The following is a 13,601-nucleotide window of genomic DNA, read 5'->3' as shown; positions in this document are numbered from 1 at the left end:
TTCGGAACAATTTTACTCGTGGGTAGTAAGATTCGTTCCATTAACAACAACCCATATTAATTTCGGGCCGCGGCTAAGACTGACGATGATTGGCCTAGAGCAGCCTCAAACGGCCGACCCGATGGGCCATAAAAATGTTTCGCAGCCGTACACCAATTACCTTAATGTAAGTACCATCAAAACAACCTTTTTAGCGAATGACTCCTCGAGACTTTCCCACGGTGCGTTACTTCTAATGAAATTAAAAGCAAAAACATTAATCCTTGATGAGTTTGCTAAAAAGCTTACAGGAATTAAAAAAAGAAAGAAGCATTGAGTCTATGTTTTGCAAACTTATTTCGTAAAGTGGGTTCTTACTCCAAGGTTAAGATGAAATATTACAGGAATCGGGTGCTGGCCCCGCCCTGTAATGAGACCCGCAGGAATACGCAGCAATATCTTAATACCCCACCTTGGTCCTCGGGTGACAAATACTCGGCGTTCACGTGCTAACTGTAAATAATTTATAACCGTCCGCTTAACTGTGTGTAACACTTCGCGATGACAAGTCGGTCGGGCCGCAGGGTCGTAGGCAAATGATATTACTTGCCGAATTAAACCGCTCAGTGGGATCATTGTTGTACATAAAGAAAGTGTTTAGCATTTAAAATTAACAACACTTTTTGAAACTTCACAGTACAGGCATGTTGCATCCGATAACAAAGACCTTCCTTGTTCCTATTCATCATCATCAGCTCACTATATGTCCCTACTGAGGGGCTCGGAGCCTACACCAAGTTAGGGGTGAGTGCAGAGCGTCGGTGGCTCAGGGGTTAAGCACTTGACTTGCAATCTGCAGGTCCTGAGTTCGAATCTCGCCATGTACCAATGTGCTTTTCGATTTTCAATTTACATATGTACATTAATCCGACGTTCTTACTGTGAACGAAATCTGCGTGATGCAACCTGCACACATATCTAAAAATAAATTCAAAAATATGTGTGAAGTCAACCAACCCGCACTGGGCCAGCGTGGTTGACTATAGCCTAGTCATCCCTAAGGTAGGCTTATTCCTAGTATTACACGAAAAATAAAAACAGCACGTGAGTGATAAATATATTGTTATATTTTAAGTAAATAAGCTATACGTTTATGTGATACGGTGATACGCTTCCTGATAACTGATAAATACCAGATTGTGGCAATCGAGCTATTATTATCGATTCAAGCGTCAATAGCTTAATTAGTATGTGGTCTTCCAAAGATAAGGTTGTGGTTGATAACTCACTATTCAACTAAAATTATCATGTACCTATATAATCTCCCACCACTAATTTCAGCTTATTTAAAATATGTAATATTGAGGACTTCAAGAAAAAAAAAAAACAATTTAAGGAAGCACTTAATGAAATAATTTTAGTTTAAGCGGGCAATTAAATAAATGCATTCATAACGCGTCACTGCTTAAGGACGAGGATACATCAAAGGTTCGTAAAACCATAACGTTTCCTCGCATCAAAGAGCAATAACCGTGGACACGGCCAGGACTCGGCGGCGTAAAATAAACACGTTTACGAGTCGCCTGCATTAATTTATTTTGTAAACTAGTAACAATCGTTCCGAAAAGCTCGAAAGTGAGTTGAGTTGAATATGAAAGGGACTCATAAAACGGCAGTAAATGAGTCGCGGGGAGCGTGTTTTCTGAGTGCTCGGTGATACTTTGATTTGTGTCAAACAGCTGTTCTAAAGCGTTAATAACTTAATTCGTCAGAGTCGGCGCGGAAGAGGGCTTTAAACGCCGCTGCATGTGCACACGCCGACCAAACGTAACGGTTAATGCGCGGGAATGTCACTAAGCTGTCGTTTCCAAATTAACTATGACCTAAGAATACCGATGAGTTGTATTTTAAACGAAGGATTTTTAAAAACATAACGTCTTCGATTCTCCTTATAATATTTTAATCCCTTTTCCATGTTAATGGCATCCTTTAACTTTAAGTAACATTCAAAAAACTACAAAAAAAAAAAATATAGAAAATTATCTCAATTTTATTAAAATTAACGTTAACATTTACTTCCATATGTCATGATTATACGAAATGTAAAATTCTAACCTTACTCTCACTTGAACTTGAAGAACGCGAAGTTAGAAAAACAAAGGTTACGATGAGTAAACAAGTTTCCGCTTAAAACTCCTGGTAATATTTTAATTCCCACGAATGCTTGTCATCATCTTGAGTAACGTCATTGTATTTATCTGAGCACTTCTATCTTTAACGCTCTCAGCGTCCAACGCTTTAAAGCGCTACTTCAAATTTACTTACTGTTTCTCCCATAATAATTCATAGCGCAGTGCTTCCATGTTGAAGCCACTCTATGCTTGTAAGTGTCACCAGAGCTCACCTTTACATTATTTTAATAACCCAACAACCTTATAATTAAAAAAAGTTATGGGTGTTAATTGTTTTAGTTCAGTTTAAATTTTCAACGTACTCTCTATCAATAAGTCTTGTTTGATTAAACAACTAGGAAATACTCAGCGAATCCTCAATTCAGTACGCCGTGTTGGTATTCCAGAAATTCCAGAGTGTTAACGGTGTTGTTAATTAAAGGGCTTAGAATTAACGCGAACCTTTTTTATTCCAGTAGATTTATTACCGATGTTAAAGGTAGATCTATAATACATTCGTAATTAAACAATGTTGATTAAATCTACCACTTTATTAGCTTAACGTGGTAAATTATTATGGAACGTCGAAACATCTGTTTGAATGTTTAAATACTGTCAGTACATATGGTGGTCAAAGTGAGAGTTGTATCACAAATTTAAAGTTAGTTTGAGAGATTGTCATCTAATTGTGAATGTAATTAAAGGCTCATTCACATCTATTATTCTTCTGAAATCTTTGTTTTATATAGTCATTTAAATATCTCCGGTCATGAATTGTTTATTAACATTGATTTTTTAAGCCCTTATTAACCCTAGTATAAAAATATGAATCTTTGTAATCTGAATCAAATAAACATTATTATTATTATTGAATACCATAAAATACACTTCAGTTCTTTTTTTCAACACATTTACTGATTAATAATTACTTTACCACTGAGTATTTTTACGTATTTTGTATTATATGGTAAGAGTGTAATAACTCCATCACCCTAGTCTGCCCCTTGAGGGTCGTGTGGGAAGAATAAGGAAGTAAATTACGTGGAGAATAAGCAACAATATGCTTTTGAGGTAACTTTTGTATTAAGGAGACCAAGCGATACATTATAGCAATTATTCTCTATAGACGTTGATTTTGAAGAATTGTCTTTGGTACCATAATTATGTGTACCAAAATTATCAAAATAAATATTACATATAAAGTGTACATGTTAAATTCATAAATGTCTTTCCTTACTTTAGGATTTGTGACAATTTATAAATTTCACTACGATATAATGTCTTCCTTTCTATTATTATGTCAAAGAGATATAGTACATAATCAAAACCAATGAACTTTCCATTAGTTAAGATTATACGAAGATATAAAGCCTCTTTTCAGATAACCCAGTTTATTTTTACCATTAATGAAGGCATCCTTTAATTAAAAGTTCATCTTATCTAAGCTCTAAAACCGATCCTCAGCCAACAACATTTCATGTTTTATTTTTATGCTCATCGAATTGTAAATCCATTAAAAGTTGTCTCTGTTGTTAAAGTAAACACGGCGATGCCTCGCTTCAAAGTTAGCCCTTAAAAAAATTAATGAGAACTTCCTGATTAGGTACATTCACCGACACCGCTACGGCTGTATATGTCACTATGCGCCTATTTTTATATCCCGAGACAAGTTTACGATTTAATCTTCATAACTTTACATTTTGAGTGTCTAAAGCATTCCGGTTTATGTGGCACGTTAATCCAGCACTGTACAAATATCGCTCGCGGCCTCAACAGCGAATAAAGAATTGTGTAAAGAACTCGCATGGTTATTGTGACTGTCGCCGCTATTGTCAAGTTAATATCTGTATCCAACAAAGGGGGAATGTTTGTACCGATTCCAAAAAACGAATAAAGGTGGACTGAGGGCGTCGGCGTCAGATTATAGGCATAAATTATTAGATACTTTTGTTCAATACGCGGCGATGCTCGCCGCCCATTCAATTACTCGAACGGACCTTACGAGGCGCGCCGGGTCTTTTTCAGATGTTTGTGTTAGGGATTAGTCGGTGGATATCTGTGCCGGTATCTCCGTGAGATAAGTACGAATATACGTCAACGTCGGACGACTAAGCCGATTATTTTAAATGTATTCACTTCCTTAATGGAGGTCGTTTTTCACTTGGCGTTGCTCTGACTTACTGAAGATTTTAGGTTATGATCCGGTCAATGACTGCCGGGGATTATGAAACAGATGCAATGCTTTTAATATTGTCATGCGGATAATATTTTACGTGTTTATTGACTCATTTGTTCTTGATATTATGTAGCAGTTTTACTTTATCCAAATTCGTAGTAGTAAGGGGTAGTGTTCTTTTGAAACTTTTGCAATAGCTGAAACAGTTTTTTCAAATTTTATTGTAACAAAGAAGGGAGATTGGGTAATAACCTGAGACTACATGCAGTAAGAAAACTTTCTATCACTTCTTCTGAAAAGAAGATATAGAACCAAAACAATATACAAATTCACGCAATGTTTACAAAACAAACGGATAATAATAATAAAATTATCCGAATGAATGCGTTACACTGGCCACTAAATTCCAAACACACTAAATATTCAAATAAAAAAGTAAACTAATAATAGTATTGAATCGGCCGCCCACTTGCTTGGGCATTGACAAACGCCACACTCAGCTCCCGGGGCACTCCACTTCCCAGATCCGAGACCCAAATAATATACATATCATTATTCGGGCTCGCGCTCTCATAAATATTACTTACAAATTCGCCGGCTGACGGCGCGGTGGCGCTGCGGTAATTTTTCTTGGAAATAAACCTCGAGAGCAGCGAAGTGGATGCTTCGGCGCAAATAAGCTTTATTGCGAACTTGCGACATCTAACTTTTATTCGGTAATTTAAATACAATCTAATAATTGAAATAGGAAATTTCCATTATCATTTAAAAGCTCGTTTCTTTGATTCCGTATTCAACTATTGTCGTGTACCATTCATTGACTCAATAAGGTTAGTCTAAGCTCTTTAAAGAAGCAGTCGTAAATTATTTTCATTTGCACCTTTGTGAACCTAAGTAAAAAAAAGTATACCAATTCGAATTGTAGATACTCTTGTAGAGAAGAAATACAATGTACCTATACAATTGAATATTGCCACTTAGTTTACCCGCTTAAATTATTAATAGTACAATTAAAGTCATTGTCTGTAATTGTAAAAAGTATAACCCTAAAATTAAAATGAAATGAACATTTATAACTCGTTTGGTTAAGTTTTCATTGATCACAATACGCCCCTATAACCCTGTTATGTTCGCAAATTATAACAAGTTTTTTTTAACAACCAGACCAGAATAGGGTGTTACCGAGCAGGTGGCTATCTAATTAATTAGTAGGGCTCCCCCGCCCCTGCACACAGGGGTTGAAATTAAATGTGTATTTTGCATTTTTTCACCCGCAGTTCACATCGCATGCCGTCGCCCGGCTGTTATAATTAATAATATAATATTTGTACGACCATTTGGGTGATATCGAATACATAATGATGTATGTAAAGAAGGAAAACAAAATTTGGAAAATCGTATTAAGTGAATGTCTGATAAGAATTACTATGTATCAGACTTAGTAACATTATATTAGTTTACTACGTTTTTAAATTTATCGAAGAGATTGTTTTTAAGTGCAGTAACTCAGTCTTTTCACACGATTTTAAAAAGAAGAAGATTATCAATTCGTCTGTATTTTTAATAAAGTTTTTGTTCAACTACTTTGAACAGTGAATTTTAATTTTACGGTCACTTTTGAAATATAATTCTCAGAATATGCTAGAACTTGTCTACTCGCCATTACAGAACGTCACCCCTCGCGTGTCGACGCGGGGTGGGCCGGCCGCGTCGCGTCGAGCTATATCACTTGTCTACATCACATTACATCGTTATTACTGCTCTACTGTGCATATTGTGCGTCAAGAGATAAGCGTTTGTAACTTCACTTATTCACAATTTACCTTTATGTTGTGAAAATAATACTGGACAATTGTGAAAGTAGAAATCGTTACAGAAAATGTAATTGATAATGTTTCTATTCTCGTTTCTTAATGAATTTTCATCAATGTCAAAATATTTCAGTAAACAGCACATCCTAATAATTATAGAAAGATTGTTGAAATTTGTTTTATTAAATGTATGTGACTGAGGTCCGCAGTTCTTTTTATTAAGAACGCACCTATATAATTATATTGCGTTGATGTTTCACAAGTAGTTATTAACATGGCAGACGTCGAGTGCTCTGAGGCGGCTTGTACGAGCGTTTTCTTAGAATTAATTCTGATGTTTTGACAGTTTGACTTATTCTGAAAGTATATCTCCACTTTTTTTTTAATAAAATAGAATGCCGTTGTATTTGACGAGGATAATACAATGACAGTGTTAAGTGGAAAACATCGTTATGCCTATTATATATTAAAAATAATTGAAAAAGGTCTTTACACTTTATCCCTCTAATAAGAAATAAGATACTAATAGCTTTTAAGTATTCTATTACTTCAACGGTGCATATTGAATGTAAAATTACTAAAAAAATATATACACTTCTGAATTTAGATCGTGTTGCAGATGAAATCTTACAAAATCCTCTCTGATTGAGATGTAAGCGAGTTAACGTGTTATGAACGATTTTTTAATAATTTCCTATACTAATAAACGAAATTTTACTATATTAATTAAAGTTCTAACTAAGTTAAGTTAGATAAATCGAATGGACACGTAATTAAATAGACACGCAACGAGTTCGTCGAAAGTACATCTGTTTTATCTCCGCAATGATTTATGTAGAAAATTAGACACATCACTGATAGCAATACATAGTTGGAACCGAGATGTCTGAACGTGTATCAACTATTAGACACTTAATTGAACAACTTAACAGGGAAATTACATCATTATGTTACAAGTCATGCGGACATAATGATTCAGGAAATGTCGGTTTTATCTCACATTACTAATGATTAATTGTCCACAGCTAAGTCATAAAGCATAAGAGATAATGATATCGAATCCGTTGCGAATGACTGCGATACAAACGTGAAATGAATTGATAGATACGAATGAGCTTATCTCATTTACATATTAACCTGCCGATTCACTAAAGAACACGACGGCTAAACTATTTATATATCTTTGAAACGCTCCGATCGATACACTGAAACCAGTTTCTTTACAAGTGCATTGGATATTTACCTTTGTAAATAAAACCGCCTACGTTTAGTTGCCGGCCTACGTCTCACACTATAGCTATAATTTTAGTAAGGACAAATCGTTGAAAATATAGTGCTATAAAAGTTTACCACAAGACCGATACAAATATTAACATAAACAGACCGAAGCGATAATCATTTCAATGGCCTATTGTAGTTAAATTTTATAAGGATTTTAAACATTATTACCATCATATTTTGTTATTATCTGATCTCTAAGTAAAGCCGCTTAATACAGTATATGAATGATACTATGAATATATATAGTAAACTAGCTATCGCCCGCGACTCCGTCCGCGTGGAATTAAAAAAAAACATAATAAGTAGCCTATGTGTTCTTCCAGCTGAGCCGTTCTGGAGATACCTTCAAACAAACATCCATCCATTCATCCATCCAAACGTTCGCATTTATAATATTAGCAATCTTTTTTTATATAAATTGATACCATAAAGCATTTGTATATCTTCAAACTATATATCTAGGTTACTACATACTAGGTCATGCACCATAATCTTCTCACAAAGTATATTTACTTTATCTTTAAAATGTATGTCATTCATTTAATAAATTTCTTTCATTAAGTGATAGAGAGCTAGCTACAAAGAAAACTGCATAGCAACTACATAATTCGTTACGGGCGAAGCGTTTTGAAGTAGCAAATCTTAAAAGCGATGGAAAATTTAAAAGAGCTTGCAAAGAAAATTAAGAACCCGGAGACGGCACCGCTCGAAAGCGCTTTACCTAAACTAGTTGCTTATAACTTTGTTATATTCATCTGGAGAGTTACCTCGTTAACGCATTTACTTAGTCATACCGGGAATTAAATATTTTTTTTTCTAATTACGCAAAGGCATTCTCAGTAATGAGCCAGATTGTTAGCTCGATGACGGCCGCTTTTGTGGCAAGTGTCTCAGTAATTTTCATTAATATTAAATAAAAATTTTAACAAGTATACCCACTTGAAACACACTCCCGAGTGGTTACTTGACGTATAACAAGTTTAATTATTCAGAAAGATATTTTTTTACATATATTTTTATATAACAAATGTTAGGTGTTACATTACAAAATTTTTACATTTTGTTATGTTAAAACAGGACAGTAAAAATACCAGAAATTAATACAGTATTAATTTTTCTTCGGTAATTTTCCTAGAATCAAAGCTATGAAGTGCTTAGATGTTGTCGATTTGCCAACTTTGTTTTTTGTAGTTTTAATATTATTTTTATTATATTATACAATCTGTTGTTGTTGAATTAAGAAACCTATATAACAATAGTTGGAAAATTTTATTATCTTTTAATGAGAAAGCGTGTTGTTGTCTGTCGGGTTTTGCATTAAGCATCCTCCCGTGGCAACGCTTCACGCGATCTTTCGTGTTACCTATCTCCATCAGCTACGAACAGTGATAAGTAATATATGTTATCTCACTAAAACGTGTTGCTTTCGTTCGAACGAGTGGAAAAATATAAATGTGGAATTTGAGGATTACTCTAGTCCACATTTATTCTCAACTTTAACTACGTTTCCTTTATACTAACAGCAACTCGTCGTCCGCTCGGTTACGATAAACAGCTAAGATAAATTCTTCTCATTTTTCTTCCGCTCACGAGCCGTCACAGTATAAATGCTCCGAGTGTCTTTTTTGTTCGCGCAACTGAAGGAATTACAACATTAATCAGACGAAATGAACCCTTTAGCGAGGTGTCAAAAGGTTTACACAGATCTGAGAACTAACGAGCGGCGCTCATCCCTCGGTGAAACAAAAGAATGCTGAGCGCGCTATCTGCACATCGGCGCGTGTTTTGCACCTCGCCCGCCGCCGCCGACGCCGCCGACGCCGCGTCGCACGCAACACGACTCGCTCTCTCCTAGATAAGCTTAAAGACCCGACGCTTTGTTTGACCGACTACATTAACTCGAGCCCGTGATGTAACTTCGGAGATTGTTAAATTGAATGAGGGAGTACTTACTCATTCTCGTTTTATCGCGGCCCGTTGTTTCTTTTTTGTCTTATCGTGAGACGAGGCGAGCTTCGACAATGTAAAAGAGCTAAAGCCAACGTCCAGATGGAAAGCCTTTTGTGTGGGGAGTCAAGCGGTTAAATAGACAGGTCTGTCGTAGTACAGTTGGTATTGACCGGTTGCGAGGTCGTTTAAATTCCGTCGCGGGTGACATTCGGTTGAATGGATGGGTGTCGGCGTGTGGACCGGTCTGTGTTGTTAGGAGTATGTGTTAGAACCGTCGGGTCGTCCGAGCAAACATTTCCGGTTGATTAGAGGAGGCGCGAATCGGCCGGCACACCTGTGCAGCCTTTGCTTCGCCTCACTTCGATTTCCCTCAGCTCTTTGTTTCATGATTCGACGTGATCCGTCGCCGAAGTTTTATCGTGCAACATTCGTGCGATGCGGGCGCCGTTTGACTTTACCTCACTGAAATCGCAATTTTGTTTTAATATAAAATATTTTATTTCCTTCCGCACAACTGGTGCATCCAGTTTTCATTTTGAAATATTTGATATTACGAGAATTGTCTAACGGGAATTCATTCTCGCGTTTAATTTTTTATACAATGATGAAGTAAATTCCTTTGATGTATAAAAGAGATTTTGCTTGTTTATTAAGGTCTACTTTATAGGTCTTTAAGTGTAGATTGTCTTTATCGGCACTAAATAATGGTGGTAACGGTTATCCAAAGAGGTAATAAAGATGGGTTAAGTCCATTACAAATAAAGCATAGTACTTTTACGCAGTTACAAATTTTATTAATATCACATTGCTTAATATAATAACAGGTCTCTTAAATGTAAGACTTTCCTTAATTCGTTTTTATTTGTTCCAGGATATGAAAGCTGTGTAACACCTATGACATTACGTAACGGAATGTTATAACATCGAATAACTGGCCACATCTTAGGTGAGTGAAATTAAGTTTGCATATAACGCCCGCAGTGTGGGTACTATCCCCGGCTCATAGGACCCCTGTACCGAAATTGGTTCAAAGCCGATGCCAATATTTGTACGACACACACTGACCGTTCTCTAGAAATATACAATCTAGTTTTAGGTTAGACTTAGAAGTACGGAATACATGTAAAAATATATTGAATACAAAAATACAATAGTAAACAGTTTAAATATTCAGAAATGATTCATTTTTCTTAATATTGTACTTAATCTGTATCCTTTTTACAAATATGATATTATATCAATATTATTATCTATTAAATTAATTAATCTCTCACAATATTTTAATATTTTACTTTAAAAATGCTGTATGAATTAGGGTCCTTAATCCAAACAACCATTTAATACTCAAGTACTATGCTGCCTTGTTATTTTATCGTCTAATATAAATGAGCATCTATCTAAGGTGGTAGAAGAAGTGGTAATTTGTATCTGTTTTTTCAATAAAGCAACACCTGCGCTCCAGTCATTTGTACAATGTTCTGTGCGCCGTAACCTCCGTAAACGTACAGCCATTTGTTGCCAGATTGAAAAACTGTTCCGCGCAACAACTACCAACTATTTGGTTGCACGCTTTCTCTACATTTTTTTTTGCCACCTTTGTTATTGTGTACACAATTATTTCCTTTTGTTTATTTACGTGTTGTTTTTATTAAATAAATCAATCATAAAACTGAGAAAGACGGACAACTCAACAAAAACACGCCTAGACCAGATTTTATAAGGGCGCAATTACATTACTTGATAACTTGGTCGTTATGCAGCATATGGGAAGTCCCCGAATACGGGCTAACGACTAATGGGAATGATTGCTCCATGTAATACAAGCATCGTGGGGGGACTAGGTGGGCGAGTACAATGCGCGGTAAGGAAAACTAAGGACTATCGCCCAACGCATGCGGCCGCTAACGAGCAATGAAAATGGTTCTCGTATGTGAAAACAAGAAATGTCACTCACTAGGCATTCTGTACAACTACTGCGTTATCGATTAATAAAACTGCGCCCTAATTACTATAATGTTATTTAACATTTAATCGATAATTGAACTTAGGTATTATATATAACAACTTGTTATACATTAGGCTTGGTTAACACTCATTACATGAATCCGATTTGTAAAGGATACGGTGCTGGTATAGACTGAGATGGTAAGCGTAACCAATCTTGGTAGATTGCGCGACTGCATTCTCTAGGCGTCAATACCTTCAACGTAATTACGGTTGACAGTTGCAGGTTGCTTACAGTTTAACAGTTGCATTTTTTGTCGATTTGTAACCGTCTGACACTTGTGTGAATATAAAGTATAAAACAAAACAATCGAATAAATTGTAAAAGTTATTGAGATACTACTCTTTCTAACGTTGTAATATTTACACTAGAGATTATATTTTTTTAGGTTTATAATAATAAAATTAACAGTTATCTTACTAATATTATAAATGCGAATGTTTGGATGAATGGATGGATGTTTGTTTGAAGGTATCTCCGGAACGGCTCAATGGATCTCGATGAAATTTGACACAGATGTAGATCATAGTCTGAAAGAACGTCGAATTAAAAAATTATTCGCGAGAGTCGCGGGCGAAAGTAAATTTAAAATAAATTATAAAACGAGTTTTGATAATGAATCAAATTAAGGTTAAATGCTACGCGCAGTATATTGAATGTACAAGTCTTTGATGTCTTTGACGCTAATAGCGTCTTTATTTATTGCATTCGACACATGTGAAAACATTTCTCGAATTCATTTACTCTTAAGCTTTTCACAAGAACTGTGACAATGTACAAAATATTTAATTATTTCTTTTGTGCAGCTATGTTTATATTGCCCTCTGTAAATCCACTTCGTCGAATTTGTTACGCGTGTACATTTTGAGCGGTCTGGTATTAACTTTGACATATTTTACGCCCCCTAAGATAAAAATGTGGTGTCACACTTCTAATACAGACTTGAAATGGGTGTAGCTTTTGTAAATTAAAATGTAATTAATAATTTGGATTTTATTGTTTTTGTAAATTTCGAATTTAGTAGGGTAACAAATCTTCTAGGGTTCGTATAATTTCTATGTTTTAATGTAAAAGTTTGTGTTATGGTTTCAACAACTTTTACTATATTTACGGTTCATAATTGCCTGATAAGACTGATGATTAGTGTAGATTTAGTACGAATATTAACTAACAGTTTGCTTAAGTGGTTACAGTCTGAATGCGCACTGAGATGTTTATGACTGTACTAAAGCTTACTTGTATTTATAAATATTAAAGTAGTCCATAGAAGATGTTTTGTATCTTACATTGATGATTCTTTGTTAGGTCGTATTTCACGGTCTCTCACATTGTAAATCACCTCTTCAAATAGCCGTATCCTCGCATACAATAAAACTTAAGGCGTGCGTTCGTAAACTTATGTCCTAAAACTCAATATAATATTTAGTTGAATTCAAATAAATCCAAGTACCGTATACAAAAACTTATCTTTTTGTTAACAAAACTATTATTGTGATCGATGAATGTTAAACGTAATTTATTAATGGTTTTAAGGAAATAAATAGCCCCCATTTAAGATGGATCTCGTTTGATTGTTCTTGCTACATCGCTCGTATTGTCAACTCGTTTTAAAGACGATATATGACCGATCATTCCTCACAGCATCTCCCCTTCGTATAATTTAAAGGGACATATTTGAACGATGTGTGTTTAACAATGTTGAGAGCAACGTGCCTGCGTCTTTTTTTTAGTCGTTATGTTTTTTCAAAAATAAATTCATTCTTCATCTCTTACGCTTGTTTATTTTTAATTACATTCGCTTTTAAATATAATGTAATGCGGCAGATGTGTAACATGTTCAATAACATCGTTACAACATGTTTGTAATTAATTCAAAACATTATAGTACTATTAACATATCTGTTACATCATTCTTTCATTGTTTAACTGCGCATGAGCATTGAGATGAATTTTAATTTTTCTGTACTTAAATCCTATAAAGAAATTACATTAAGATTGCCTATAGTGTGCTATTACTTTTTAAATCCGTTACATTATATTTTACTGCATAGTAGTTTACATAAATGGATCTCACGTTTATTAAAATACAAATTTAATTTTGTTTGTATCACGTAGCAGTTCCCCTGATTAAGAATATCGTGTCGTGCACCTATATTCAGTGGCGACAGCGCGGCAAATAGCCGATCCTGTACTCGACAATGAATTTATACATGACATCACGAAATATC

The 13,601-nt window shown here is 35.0% G+C and overlaps 1 protein-coding gene across 1 annotated transcript in view; it reads left to right on the top strand.

The window, feature by feature from the left end:
- Nucleotides 1-13,601, top strand: part of LOC106714414 (leucine-rich repeat-containing protein 4B) — a 58,505-nt gene that overhangs the window by 30,163 nt on the left and 14,741 nt on the right. The window contains exon 2 of the mRNA XM_014507458.2: nt 10,240-10,314. The gene's annotated coding sequence lies outside the window, so the exon portion shown is untranslated. The remainder of the gene's footprint in view (nt 1-10,239; nt 10,315-13,601) is intronic.

The sequence above is a fragment of the Papilio machaon genome, chromosome 2 (assembly GCF_912999745.1).
Source record: "Papilio machaon chromosome 2, ilPapMach1.1, whole genome shotgun sequence".
Taxonomy (NCBI): domain Eukaryota; kingdom Metazoa; phylum Arthropoda; class Insecta; order Lepidoptera; family Papilionidae; genus Papilio; species Papilio machaon.
Note: the sequence above shows the minus strand (reverse complement) of the source record. Positions and strands in the feature narration are given on the sequence as shown.